The sequence below is a fragment of the Prunus avium genome, chromosome 4 (assembly GCF_965620075.1).
Source record: "Prunus avium chromosome 4, drPruAviu1.hap1.1, whole genome shotgun sequence".
Lineage (NCBI taxonomy): Eukaryota > Viridiplantae > Streptophyta > Magnoliopsida > Rosales > Rosaceae > Prunus > Prunus avium.
The window spans coordinates 17,773,762-17,786,689 of record NC_142287.1 but is presented as its reverse complement, the minus strand read 5'-3'; the positions used below and the strand labels follow the sequence as shown (position 1 = coordinate 17,786,689).

The window sequence follows — 12,928 nt, the reverse complement described above, 5'->3', positions numbered from 1 at the left end:
TTGTGCAAGTATAGTAGAAAATTTTGGCGATGTTCTCCTTTTTTACGTAAGTTTTCGGTTATTGGCAGCAGTTTTGCAGATTTTTGGAGTTTGCCTTTCATAATTTTTCATGTGTTGAGTTGGAGAAATTTGTTGTATGTTTGTGGAGTGTATGGCATATGCGTAATGAAGTTGTGCATGGGAAAATCGTGGTACCTGTGGAGATGCTGGTAGAGAAAGCAATGGAGTGGCACGCTAGTTTTAAAGTCTGTAATGCTAAACCAGAGGTCGTGCGTGTACCCTGTCATGCTCGCTGGATCAATCCACCTGCAAACTCCTTTATCCTCAATTGTGATGGGATAGTCTTCGTGATTATAGTGGGTTCTTTCTTTGTGGTTTTGCTGGAGATGGGCCGTGTGGGTTGGAGGTCCTGGGTACTGAATTGGTAACAATTAGGGAGGGACTCAAGGTGATGTCAGCAGCTAGTTTTTATGCACACTAAAATCTGTGGCAATTGAATCAATGCTAAGAGAAACTCTTTCTAGAACATCAACTCAAGTGTTGGTCTAAAAAGAGCTAGTGTTCCCCTCATACTCAGTTCTATTTCTTTTTTTCTGACCATTGCTTTCCAAGGGAAGCTCCACATTCGTGCCTTGAGTGGGTGATAGATCTTGGAATGTTGCAGCTTTAACTTCATTTGGTATGAATGCATGATTATCATAATCATAACTCAAGTCATCTATCCCCACACGTCTACTTTCTTCCATTCCTAATGTTCTTGCATTCGTATCATCTCCCAATGCAATTGAGTTTCTCCCAATGACAGTTCCATTCCCAATTGCAATCCTCAAAAGTTCATAGTCAACAAAAATGTCTGTCTGAAAGTTGACATGGGCTGGGTGGGACTAACAAAGGGAAAAAAAAATACATACAATTAATGCATACACATACAAAATAATAAATTATCATATAATATATTTTCGAAAATAGAAGCTCACCTTAATATAATCTTTCCACACTTCATCACTAGCGGTGAACTTCTTTGTGATTGGATCCCACCCGAACCCAGAACTATGACGCATAAGCTCAGAAAAAAATATTATATCGTTGCTTAAACCATTTCAATCGGCTTAAGTATTGTGAATGATTCATTTCACATCCAAGTTTTGCATTAAGAGCAGGAAGAATCATTTTCTCAACTGTTTGCTTGCTTAGCATTCCATTACTATCACGCCATCCACGATTGGCGGCATCAACCATGAGTTGTAGCAACTCATTGCTCTCTTCCAACGTCCACAATTTATAACCCCCATTAACTTTGCTATTTCCTTTGTCATTTCCCCATTGTGATTCTTCCATTGATAATTACTATATCACACGTACAAATCCTTATTAATTGTGTATATTTTCATAATAGCGTATTGGTAAAATGCATCCAATGCACCTTTTAAATTTTTATTTATCAAATCTGATCACATAGATAAGTAACATATTCTTATCAAAAGAAATAAATAGTACTCAATCATCAATGATATTTCATAAACACTCACAAATCAACAGAACTGGTCAGATTACAAGAGTCTATATTCCAGCAATTCTCCTAGCCCAATACGTGATCAAATTTAGAATATTATATGAAAAAATATCCACCTAACGAATTATGGGTAAAGAAACAATAATAATAAATTAATGGGTTTAGGGGCAAAAAATAATAATATAATATATTGTATGCAAACATAGCATATGAGAAAATCAATATAATAAATAGAGGGATGATATATCATGATGCAAACATGAGGAAAAGAACAGAAGAAATATTCATTCACAGAGGGAAAGTAACGTGTGGATGAGACTAACCTGGAGGAAGATGACAAGATGGGATATCAAAGTGGACCTCTTTGAAGAAAACAGATCTATCTGCGTGCTGCTTTGATATAATGAGGGAAGAAAGAATTGGGAGATGTTTTGTTTCTATCTTTTCAGCTTCCCAATAAGATATAAAGTCTGGTGTAAATTACCAAGACTTTTGGTAGTAAGAATTAGCTTTAAAAGTATTGAAAAGTCATTTATTTAACAAAGTTTTTAAAAGTCATTAACATTTTGGATACCTCGAAACTTTTAAATACTCTTTAAAACTCCCAATTGAATACAACTAAACTTTTAAAGACTATTTAAAAGTCACAATTGAATATCTCCAGACTTTTAAACTCATTAAAAGTCATTAAAAGTTAGAATTGGATACACCCCCTAAGACAAAAGGCACTAAAAATATGCACAAACAAACAGAACACTATTGCTGACACTATTGCCCCTTTTAAAATGTGAATAAAGACAAAATATCCACATGCTGTTTTAAGCTTAGGACTTGAATGTCTTTGGTGTTGAAGATAAGAAGTTTTTCTGTCTTTTTGAAAATATTTTGGGTTTATTTGAGAGCAAGCTGCTTTTTTTTTATAGGTTTTTCACTAGATTCCCAAAAGTAAAAACCAAATTATATATCCAAAAATGAATCTAATAACCTTCTCTTGCAATCCAATGTAAATCTTCTACTCATAAAGTCATATTTCTAAACATCATGAGTTCTCATGAGAATAAGATGGATGTTTAGAAATTCTAATAAATAAAACGGGTTGATATATTTTCATCGTTTGATATATATTATATATTTTTTGATACAAGTCTATATTATTTTAATTATCTAATTTACGGGGAGATGTCTTCAAACTTCAGTGCAAAAGGGTGAATACACTGCTATGGCAATCTACGTATGCACATCTTTTTAATATTAAAATTGTATCATATTGAATTTTAACTTTAGTCATTTAATAAATTATTATTTTCGAATATATACATAGATGCGAAAATAAAGATGCATTCACGTTTGAGGTATAATATTGGGAGATGTATACAATTTGTCTATATTGAAACTTTTATTGTGTAGAAATTAAGAGATGAATTGTGTTCGTCTCGTTTTGTGTAGATTTGATTTAGAATTGGCTTGATGCTCTTATTCAAGGTGACTATGCTTGATGCCCTTTCTACCAATTAAATGTTGATATCCTAATTTCAAACTAAAGATGATTAAACGCGCAGAAAATTGCGTCTATAGCAACAAGTGATCTTTGATTACATCGACCAAAAACACCTTTATTTAAAGGAAAATGTTAGGGAGACCAATTTGGGACACCAACTTGTGTACCAACTCTCTAATAGAGCGTGGGACCTATTGTATTGGCAGGTTCTACCTCTATTAGAAAGCAAAACAAATACAAAAAAACAAAAAAACAACTTAATTAACAAGACGGCAATCGCCAGTTTGCTTCTAGTCTTGAAAATGCGATGCAACTGATGCACCAGAGAATCCTAATAATATCTATCATTCTTCTTCTCTTGCTATTATTATTTGAAATTACAATGACAAAAACCCCCCCAACGTCGCCGCCCGACCTTCCATGCAAGATCCGCCTCTTACTCTCCCTCCTCACCGTCGTCATAAACACCGTCCGCCGCTCCAACGGCACCATCAACCGTCGTCTCATGAGCCTATGTGACCTCAAAGCCTCTCCGTCAAGCAAACCCAACAACCGCGTCAAAACCTCTGACGTGATGGTGGACCCCACTCGCAACCTCTGGTTTCGCCTCTATGTTCCCGCCGCCGCCATCACCACCACCGCGAGCAGCCCTTCCGCCAAGCTCCCGCTCATAATCTACTTTCACGGCGGTGGCTTTGCATTCTTTTCCGCCAACTCAAAACCCTACGATGACCTTTGCAAAAGACTTTCCGCAGAGCTCCCCGCCGTGGTCGTCTCCGTCAACTACCGCCTCGCTCCGGAGCATATTTATCCCTCCCAATACGAGGACGGCTTCGACGTGCTGAAATTCATCGACCAAACAACAATTGACGGGTTTGATCTCAACAACCTTGACATCACCCGGTGTTTCCTCGCCGGAGACAGCGCCGGTGGCAACCTGGCCCACCACGTGGCCGTCAAGGCGAGCGATCATCATGAGTTTGGCAAGATGAGGGTTGTAGGACTTATAGCGATACAGCCGTTTTTTGGTGGGAAAGAAAGGACTGAATCGGAGACAAGGCTTTCGAAGGGTTTGGCACTTTCTTTGGAGCAGACTGACTGGTACTGGAAGACATTTTTGCCGGAGGGGTCGGATAGAGACCACGCGGCCGCGAATGTGTTGGGGAAGGAATGGAAGGACGTCTTGGGGGTGAAGTTTCCGGTGACGATTGTTTTCGTGGGAGGGTTTGATCTGTTGCAAGACTGGCAAAGGAGATACTACGAGGGGTTGAAGAAGTCTGGGAAAGAAGCTTACTTGATTGAGTACCCAAATTCGTTTCATGGATTTTACGCTTTTCCTGAGCTCAAGGAGTCTTCTTTTTTGGTTAAGGAGGTGAGGGATTTCATTGAGAAGCTCTGCTATGCTCCCTCTGGCATATCTTTTTAATTTAGATTGCTCAATTTGATCTCTAAACGAACATTATAGCTTAAGCATTTTTGTTTTTGGGTGTCAAACTATGTAAATTTGTCTGTCTCTATAAGTCAGTATTGTTTCATAGTCTGTCTTGTTTGATTCTATGTATTTAGTTTTTGTCTGAATAGAACGCGGAAAGATGCAGAGCAATGATAAGGTGTTGATGATATCATTGTCCATAACATGTTGATAAAAACAACATTATCCCATAGTTGTAGGTGTACTGGACAGTGTTGGTTGGAAACGAATTGGACATCGCATAATTGCGCCGCCAAAACGGATAGTTGTTCTATATAGTATGTAGTGGAGGGTCACATTCTTGAGTCCATGAATGATTTCGACAAAACTTATGAATATCTATAGTTGAACTCATTTTCAGATTCCATACTTCATAAAGATTCAGTTTTTTCAATCAAATAATGGCATGTTTACTAATCCATAATTGGATTAGGAGGAATTGAATTGAGGAGTTGGATTGAGGAGAATTAGATTTCGGATTTCTATTGAAGTTGTTTACTAAATCATATGGAATTGGGGTAGGAGTGGTACTAATTACTAAAATGTACTCATTGTTTGATTAAAGTGGATGTCAAATTTGGAATTTTGAAAATTGTGTGAGGATATAATGGGTAAAAAAGATGAATTCCTAATGGGTTAGTTCTCCAAGAATTAGAATACCACTTCTCACCCAAGAATTGTATTCCTCCAAAATCAGGAATTCAATTCCTAATTTTGTGTGGGCCCCACTTACTTTTCATCAATTCCTCGATGTGAAGTAAACGCAACAATCCTCCACAGGAATTCAATTCTTGATGAGAATTCCAATTCCTGATTAATAAACACATCATAAGAGTTATCTTCTTGGGCTTTAGGTAGACAGCTCTCATTCTCACTAGCGTATAGTAAGAAAGATGAAGGTCCTTTTTTTTTTTTTTTTTTTTTTCTTTCGTTTTTTCAATTTTGAGTTAGAGAAGAGTATGTTAGTAACAAATGTATGTTCTTTATTAAAGGACTGACTGTGGAAAGAAATCATAAGGTGTCGCAATAAAATGTCAATAACATAACGTCTAGACATGTTATTGATACATTACCGATCACGGGCGGAACCAAGGCAAGGGCTGCCCTTGGCTGTAGCCCAGGGACAGTTTGGAAAAAAAAACAAATTAAATATACATATAGTCTAATATTTTAATAAAAAATAAATAAACAAATATACAATTTCAGTACCAGTATGCATAGTAAGAGATCTTACACATTTGTATTTGGTGTCAAAGTTTATCCCAACATCAATTTTAAAAAATTTATATTAATTTGTCTCCAAAAGAGAAGTATTTTTCTAAATGAAATTCACCCTTTCGCGAATAATATGGCTCTAATTTCAATTTTATTTCTTGTGTTTACAATTATGTGATTTATATGATTTAATGTGTACTTTTATTTCTAGAAAAACTATAAAAAATGTAAGTACAAAAATAAATTTATCATTAAATTTTAAGCTAATAACTTTAGCTAGCCCACCCATTAAAAAATTTCTGGTTCCGCCCTTGTTACTGATTATAGGACAAAAGTTCTCACAAACGGAATTGACAAAGGTGTCGTTGCTAAATAAACATGAGAAACCTAACGAAGGTGTGGTGATACCGGTGTGTGCCTTTCTAAGACCCTTCGATGGTCAAGTTAGCCATTGCTTAAGAGAGTCTGGAAGAAAAGTTTGGTGGACAACCATGGGTTCAAATTGAACGTACTTTTTGGTGTATAGATCATTTTACATAGAAAATAACAACCTCATTAATATGGTGTTAATTACCTTGGTAATGGGGGTTAAAATGGCCTCAAATTTTGGGATCATTTTACATCGTTGTAAACCACTTCAGATCCTCTCTCCATGTTTTTGTCTGTCTCTCCTCCCTGTCAATGTCTTAATTTTCTGACATCTGGCATCCCACTTAACCCTATTTTAATAGAGTTATTCCTCTCTTTCTTTGACTTCGACAGTCACCCCACTCCACAAAACCCAGACAGCCACCACCAACCCCACCCAACTCGTTCCAACTCCGACCTGGACCCCATCCCCAAATTCTGTAAGGTTGTAATGAACCAATTGGTTTTTAGCTTTCCTTGACATTTGTATTTCACCTTGTAATAGCTTGCTCAAAAGATTTTACATTAGTGTTTGTACCATATTTTGTAAATGGACCAAAAATGGTCTATCTCTCAAAAGAATGTATTTGTCAAGCCCAGGCCCAGTTCTTCTTTTCTTTTTTGCAAAGACAAAAGAAACCCCCTTGCTTAGTGGGCCTTCAATAGATAAAAGAAATTAATAAAAGCCCACAAAGACAGAAAGCCCAAACCTTTGAGTCGCACTAAAGTTGAAAAGATCGATAACCGTTGTCCATTGACCCACGTGAGGGTCTGAAGAAGATTGTCACTATTAATGACGACTTGACCTCTTTCTCGCCCAACAAGAAAGCAAGCTGGACAAAAGCCACCAGAATCAGAGGAAGCCAAATTGCCAACCAGATTTCCAGGTACAAAGGACTCAAGTCAGGGGAATATCGGGAAGGACCATCTCATCATCCCGCTTAGGAACCGGTCCAGATCAACAAATCAGCAGCTGACTTTGGATAGCAGCCAAATATCCTCTTTCAGTTTTCATCATTGAAGCTCACTCCTTACCTATAAATAAAGAACATCCGCCACAGAAGAAGAGGACTCTCTCCAAACTAGACCCAACGTCTCGAAAACACTTGAAAAAACTCAACATCTTTTCAAACCAGCCTGCTTAATTTCCAGATAACCAGTTGACAACTCTTGCGTTCATCTTTTGTGCTCTGCCATCTTCATGGTATGATTTTCTTTTAAACAATCAGTTTGAATTCATGTATCCATCTGACTGGATAGAGAAATCTCCAGTCCTTCCTTGCTTTGTAATTTATATTTCGAATTAGTTAAATGGATAAATTCAGAACTCTCATCTTTATTTTGCTGTCAAGTTAAAATCAGATAAAGAGATTTCAGAATTTATTTTAACTGTTTCATTAAGCATTTGTCATTTAATTGCTTTTATATATTATAATTGTTTCGGTAGATTAATTTAATTTCCCGCTGTTGCGCTATTTTAAATTCGTCATTCGGACCTAAAAAAAAGGGTCTAGACCCGAATAGGGTTGACTAGAATATTGACTCTGTCTGAGGGTTGTTTGTGTTGGCGAGTAGAATATATCCTATTCTATTTGGGTTTTATTTATTTTTCCTTTTGTATAGATATTATGTAATTAGGATTCCACTTATTTCCTAATTAAACCCTACTAGGGTTTGTAACCTGTATTATAAATACCTCCTTTCGGAGAATGAAATATATCTGAAAATATTCTACCCATATTGTTTGACTTGGTATCAGAGCCGACTTTCTGGTGACCTGTGTGTGTTGTGCCCACCCGTGTTCTACTGTGTGCCCTAATTTCTTTTAGGGTTCTTGTGTCTGTGCCTTTGCCGTGTTCCGCTGTGTGCTCTGTCGTGTTTGTGCCTCTACTGTGTTCGTGCATCTGCCTCTACTGTGTTTGTGCCTCTGTTGTCTTCGTGCATCTGCCATATTTGTGTTTGTGCTGTGATCTGTTGTATACCCTGCGTGATTTGTTGAGTTTCTGCTACAATCATGGGTGATAATTCCATTGTTGGTGCTGCTGCTGCTTCTGCAAATTTGCGTGTTTCTGACTCTATTCTAGGTACTGGCTCTAATACTTGGATAATTGACACTGGTGCTTCTGATCATATGACTTATAATGCTAAAATTTTTTATGAGTTGTTTAGTAACACCCGTGACCCATATATAACTAGTGCTAATGGTTTGCCCTCTCCAATTACTGGCGAGGGCACCATTTCTCTCACCCAACTCTGTCCTTGTCTCGTGCGTTATTAGTTCCCAATATCCATTGTAACTTGTTATCTGTTGGTCGCTTACTTGATACACTTAATGCTTCTGCTGCTTTCTATCCTACCCATTGCTCTTTTCATGATCTCAAGACTCACGAGGTGATTGGGCATGGTAAACGGATAGGGGGGTTGTATTATTTGACATTACCTTCTGCACCAGTTCGTGATCGTGTCGTTAATACTGTTCAACGTTGCAGTGTCAAAGACAAACAACAAATTTGGTTATGGCATCGTCGCTTGGGACACCCGTCATTTGGCTACCTTAAACGTCTGTTTCCATCTTTATTCCGCTCCTGTGATGAGTCTAGCTTCAAATGTGAGACTTGTGTAATGGCCAAGAGTCACCGTACTGTTTTTCCCTTAAGTAATAATAAAGCTGCCTTGCCTTTTGAGTTAGTCCATTCTGATGTATGGGGTCCTGCTCGTGTGACTTCAAATGGTTTCCGTTGGTTTGTTACGTTTATTGATGACTGCACTCGCTTAACATGGGTGTATTTGACGAAGAATAAACATGATGTTGCCTCTATTCTCCCTGATTTTTGTGCCATGGTGTCTACTCAGTTTCATGCTCATGTTAAAGTTTTTCGGACCGATAATGGCGGTGAATATGTGAATCATACATTGAATCAGTTCTTTCGTGATCACGGTATCATTCACCAAACTACCACTCCATTCACCCCTCAACAGAATGGCGTGTCTGAAAGGAAGAATCGTCAGTTACTTGAAGTTGCCCGCTCTCTTATGTTGGATATGTCTGTTCCTCATCATCTTTGGGGACATGGTGTCTTGGCCGCGGCCTACTTGATTAACCGTACTCCTAGTCGGGTTCTTGATTTCAAGACTCCACTTGATGTGTTGTGTGCTCTTACTCCTCCGGTTTCGGTCTCTAAGTTACCTCCGAAGGTGTTTGGGTGTGTTGCGTATGTTCATGTCTACTCCCATCAACGGAGTAAACTTGATCCTTGTGCTCTCCACTGCGTTTTCATTGGTTATTCTACTACTCAGAAGGGTTATAAGTGTTATCACCCGCCTACTCAGAAGGTACATGTCACTTTGGATGTTACTTTTCATGAAGAAGTACCCTACTATGTCTCTCCCTCCTCTTCAATTCAGGGGGAGAGGGGGAGTGAATTGAAGAGTTTCGGAGTGGAAAATATGGAAGTTTTTGGACCTGAAGAAGGAATTTCTGGCGAACAGGAAGGGACCGGTCGCAGGGAAGACGCGACCGGTCGCCAACGACTCTGTGATGAAAACGACCGGTCGCACATAGGAAGCGACCGGTCGCTCGCGTCGACGAGCGACAACAGTACCGATACGAGTGACGCGACCGGTTGCGAGGAAAGCCACGACCGGTCGCCAGACGAAATTATTGGTGTTTTTGAGCCTCTCTCAGAAGGACATAACAGTGATATTGGCGACTCTCGTACAGATGAAGAGCCTCTCTCAGAAGGACATAACAGTGATATTGGCGACTCTCGTACATATGAAATTGATAATAGACCCCCCTCTGCCCTGCCATTGCCTCAATCAAGTTGTGATAATGAGGTACTTTCTAGTGATGTGCCTACCTATTCTTTGCCCCCACGTACTACCCGTGGGAAACCTAAAGTGCAATATTCTCCTGATATACATGCCAAGTCTAAATATCCCATTAACCATTATATGTCAACTCATCGTTTATCTAAGTCATATGCATCATATTTGTGTCAATTATCTAGTGTATGTGTGCCAACTAAGTTGCAGGATGCTCTTTCTGATCAAAACTGGGTAGATGCAATGCATGTTGAGATGGAAGCCTTGAACAAGAATGCTACTTGGGAGTTAGTTCCTTTACCAAAAGGAAAAAAGGCAGTTGGGTGCAGATGGGTGTTTACTTTGAAGCACAAGGCTGATGGTTCCATTGACCGTTACAAGGCAAGATTGGTAGCAAAAGGGTATACTCAGACATATGGAGTGGATTACACAGAGACTTTTGCTCCAGTAGCTAAGCTCAACACTGTACGCGTACTCTTATCCTTAGCTGCTAACCGTGACTGGCCGCTGCTACAATTTGATGTCAAAAATGCATTCCTCCATGGTGACCTCAAGGAAGAAATATATATGGATCCTCCGCCGGGTATCCCTGTGACTTCTAAGGAGGGTGTGGTGTGGTGTGCAAGCTACGGAAATCCTTGTATGGATTAAAACAGTCTCCAAGAGCGTGGTTTGGAAGATTTGCTGCATCCATGAAGAAGTTTGGGTATGTGCAAAGTAACTCTGATCATACTTTGTTTCTGAAGCGTCATAAAGGTAAATTGACGGCTTTAATTATTTATGTTGATGATATGATTGTGACTGGAGATGATCATGTGGAGATACAGAGTCTTCAGAAGTATCTGGCTTCTGAGTTCGAGATGAAATCATTGGGTGATTTAAAGTATTTTCTTGGGATTGAAGTTGCCAGATCTAAACATGGTATTTTTCTATCCCAAAGAAAGTATGTTTTGGATTTACTTGCAGAAACTGGAATGTTAGATTGTAAACCAATTGATACCCCTAGTGAGCAGAATCATAAGTTGGGGATATATCCCGATCAAGTTCCGACTGATAAAGAACGTTATCAACGACTTGTGGGGAAATTGATTTATTTAGCTCATACCCGTCCGGACATTGCGTATGCTGTAAATATAGTGAGTCAGTTTATGCACTCTCCTAGTGTGGATCATATGGGGGTTGTGACTCGTATTTTAAGGTATCTGAAAGTAACTCCTGGCAAGGGGTTAATTTTCTCCAAGTATGGCCATACGAATGTAGAAGGGTATACAGATGCTGATTGGGCAGGTTCAGCCACAGATAGGCGTTCGACATCTGGGTATTTTATGTTTGTGGGTGGCAATCTTGTTACGTGGAGGAGCAAGAAACAAAAGGTGGTATCTAGATCTAGTGCTGAGGCCGAGTATCGGGGAATGGCCCATGGTGTATCTGAGTTACTATGGTTGAGGAGATTGTTGAAAGACCTTGGTTTTGGGCCTAATAAACCCATGGATTTATATTGTGACAATACGGCTGCGATTGCAATTGCTCATAATCCTGTACAACATGACCGTACAAAACATGTGGAGGTTGATCGAAATTTCATTAAAGAAAAGTTGGATGCGAAGATTGTGTCCTTCCCCTTCATCCGTTCAGAGTATCAGTTAGCTGATGTTCTTACGAAAGCTGTTTCTACAAGTATCTTTCTCAACTCGCTTGACAAGTTGGGCATGCGTGACGTCTTTGCTCCAACTTGAGGGGGAGTGTTGGCGAGTAGAATATATCCTATTCTATTTGGGTTTTATTTATTTTTCCTTTTGTATAGATATTATGTAATTAGGATTCCACTTATTTCCTAATTAAACCCTACTAGGGTTTGTAACCTGTATTATAAATACCTCATTTCGGAGAATGAAATATATCTGAAAATATTCTACCCATATTGTTTGACTGAATTTGGAATAGGTTTCTAAACTCGAATAGGGTATCATTAACCACGATCTTGGTTCCCTCCTTGTTTGATTAGGTATTGCTTGTATCTGTCAAACTAATACACATGAATGAAAGAATATTGAAGTCCTCTTAGTTGAGGCATAGAAAAGAACTCATCCAATCCAGTACCCCCTTGGAGCACAATGGCTTGAGCAGAGGTCCAGAACAAGCGCAAACACAACAAATCAATACACTACACCACTCACCACCAGGTCTATTGGGTTGGTCTCATACCCAATAGTGGCATGCCTATGCGATCCCCGGATCAGGATAGAAGGAGCAGACCAACAGGGTCCTACCCGAGTTCGCCCGTTCCTGTCAACTTGATTCAACTTTCAATTTTGTCTAGAAAGTTGAGAGAATCCTCCTCGTGAGCCAAAAAGATCCAATTAGGGCATTGGTGTTGATCCAACAACCTCCTCACTCCGCAAAGCAATCTGATTCTCTGAAATCACCAAAAGGAGTGTTCGCGGGAAAAAGGACCAACAATTAGATTAAGGTTGATGGCTTATTGTGGACCTCACAAAAAGATTGTCACGATGCTTTTTAAGTCAATAATTAGCCCCGTAAGGAAAATGAAAATCATGGTGTTGGTGGCTGTTAAATAATTTGTCAAGCTCCCTTGCATTATGGTGGGGTTGGTCTAGTGGGTATTGTGAAGTCAGTGTTTGGCTAGGGTTCAAAAATTTGGGACTAGTGTCCTGGTCAAAGTTGGACTGCGTTGGGTGGTTGTCGAAGAAAAAGTGAGAGTGAAAGGGGTAAGGGTCGACGATTGGGAGAGAAGAAATAGACGAAGTGAAGGTTGGGGTTCAAGGACATGGTTGCCGAAGAGGGGAGAGGGGGAAGAGAGAGGGAGAGAGGAGGAGTTGACATATTTAATTATTTTATTTTTATTAAGAGATAACAGAGCCAGAATATGAATAACTCGTTTAAAGTAAGGTTAAGTGGGATGTCAGGTGTCAAAACATTAAGGGAGGGACAAACAAAAACATGACAAGGATTAATTACCTTAGTCTATCCAAGTAGT

The 12,928-nt window shown here is 39.1% G+C and overlaps 2 pseudogenes; one reads left to right on the top strand and one right to left on the bottom strand.

The window, feature by feature from the left end:
* Positions 1–545: 545 nt before the first annotated feature.
* On the bottom strand, positions 546–1,338 carry LOC110755236 (uncharacterized protein At2g29880 pseudogene; annotated as a pseudogene).
* A 1,927-nt stretch (positions 1,339–3,265) lies between these two features.
* On the top strand, positions 3,266–4,786 carry LOC110755240 (putative carboxylesterase 18 pseudogene; annotated as a pseudogene).
* The last annotated feature ends 8,142 nt before the right edge of the window (positions 4,787–12,928 follow it).